This window comes from Chaetura pelagica, unplaced genomic scaffold (assembly GCF_000747805.2).
Source record: "Chaetura pelagica isolate M959 unplaced genomic scaffold, ChaPel_1.0 scaffold13, whole genome shotgun sequence".
NCBI classification, from domain to species: Eukaryota; Metazoa; Chordata; class Aves; order Apodiformes; family Apodidae; genus Chaetura; species Chaetura pelagica.
The window spans coordinates 4,075,327-4,077,524 of NW_009954543.1; the positions used below are offsets into that span (position 1 = coordinate 4,075,327).

At 42.3% G+C, this 2,198-nt stretch overlaps 1 protein-coding gene across 1 annotated transcript in view; it reads right to left on the reverse strand.

Annotated features, from left to right (window-relative positions):
- The window catches only part of MTA3 (metastasis associated 1 family, member 3), a 158,702-nt gene that overhangs the window by 155,693 nt on the left and 811 nt on the right, over positions 1-2,198 (reverse strand). The window lies entirely within an intron of this gene.

Genomic DNA, 2,198 nt, shown 5'->3' on the forward strand with positions numbered 1-2,198 from the left:
GTCTGGGGGGCGCGGGCGCTGTTTTGCAGCTCCGGCTTCTACCGGGCTCTGCCGGGCAACTGGTGGCTCCGGGCGCAGGGGCCGGGGACGGGAGCGGAGCCTCCAGCGGGCAGCGCTGCCTTCCCCGGGAGCAACCCTGCCGTGGGCAGCCCGGGGCCGGCCCGCAGGCTGGGGGCTGGGGCAGGCTGAGAGCGGAGCTGGTGCCATCGGAACAGGGCTCCTCTTCTCTGCATGGGTGCTTCTGTCTGTGCAGGGTCTCGGAGCTCTTATTTCCCCCCTTTTAGGAGCCACGGGACTCCCTACACACAAAGAGAAGTTCAGACACTCTGAGAATCATACTAAGCCTTACAATTAAGGAAAAAGAGGGAAATTAAATCCTAAAAAAATAAGAATAGAATTCAGTTCTCTTTTGCTTTGAGAAGAGCACAATGCTGTATGCACTCTGTGTATTTGTACAGGCTGGAGCAAATCCAGTGGTTGCTACAGTTCTGCTCTTGTAAATCTTGTGTGTGAGAACAGCCTTACCCCTCTTCCTCTTTTAATCTCACATTTCCTATGTGGCAAGCGCAGGAGATGATCAGACTGAGAATGATGCTCTTAAAAATGCTTCATTTAAGCACCCCAGTGTATGAATCTAACAGATGTTAACATTTCCTTCAGATAAAATGTGTGTAAGCACACTAAACATTGCAAAATAGTTGCAGAAACCAGGGTGTGGGGCATAAGGCTCAGTCCTGAGTCTTAATACTACGAACCTTTATCATCTTTGTGACCTCATTGTAGGGTTACATCGATGCAACTCTGCTGACTTCACTATCATTGTGCTCTCACTCTCTTCAGTTCCCTAGAGAACATAATCAAGACCACTCTGGTAGGATTTCTCCAGTAAATAAGACTGATATATAAAGAATGAAGTAAATGTTTCTTGTATTTTCTAGCTTCTCACTTCTTTTAAAACAGACAGGATATTCAAAAAAAGTTTTCAGCTTCTGCTCTGCTAAAGGGGCCCTACAGTGAAATCACAGCCTTATCACTATGAAATCATCATCTTTTACCATGGAGTTAATTGGAAGGTGATATATTGTATCTTAGTAGCCAAATTAATTCCTTGGAAAGTATTTTCATAGTTTCCATTAGCTTAATGGAAACCTGCACCTGTGTTTTGCTGATTGTAGCAGAGCCAAGAAATTAATTGTATAAACAAAACAAACAAACAAAAAAAAGCAGATACGGATTGAAAAGCTGTTGATTCCTGCTCACATTCAGATGTCAAAAGTTGCTCTTACAGGTTTTTCCAGTTGAAAGTCCCTACCTGAGCTTTGCATAGATATTTCATAGAGTGGTTGCTCTTGGTGATCTTTTTGTAAGACAACAGATTGCTTAGATACCCCCAATAGACAGGGGAAAATGTATGCAATGCCATCATAGCATTAGTGTCATCGTTTGTATCTTCGTTCACATCTTCATGGTGTGGGAGTCAGCAGCAATTTCTTTCTTAGTGAAAGAGTTTAACTTGCAGAGGAACAAGACATATGATGTGTAATTTTTCTTTCATAGTGCCTTTGTCTTCAAGAACATGTGTCTTATATGCATACCTAATTTTACTCTTCTGAATGATTGCATATTATATACCAACTGTTTGAAGGATAAGATCCTAAATACTTGCAGAGTACAGTATAGCCAAGCACTTCACAGGGCAGTGAAGGCTGCTTTTAAAACCAGAAGGACCACTATCAATAGTAGGGAGAGTTTCTTCAGTACCAGTTGTAGTCTCTGTGGAATTGCAACAAAAAAAAAAAAAAAGAAAAAAAGAGGGATAACCTTAAAAGTTGCCATTGAACACTTTGTAGCCATTTTCTTGTACAACAAGTCTGTCACATATAAGCACTGACATGGGTTGGCTCATTACATCTGTGACTTAACCGGTGAGCTCTTGCTGCACAGGAACTGATAGCAATTCAACGGCAAACACAAGGAAAATAGATACAAGTGTATTTCTTTCTGTCCCCAGCTGGTCACCTTCTGAGGTGGAATTGCTCTCTTACAGGAGCTACTCTCTTCTTTATTGCATATGCTGCATCATGATTGAGAAGCCTGTTATATCTGGAAAAAACCTGTGATCTACAGTTGTTTTTAACTGAGTGCTCCACTATAATTACAACTACTTACACATACCACAGAATTTGACCTAAGATGCT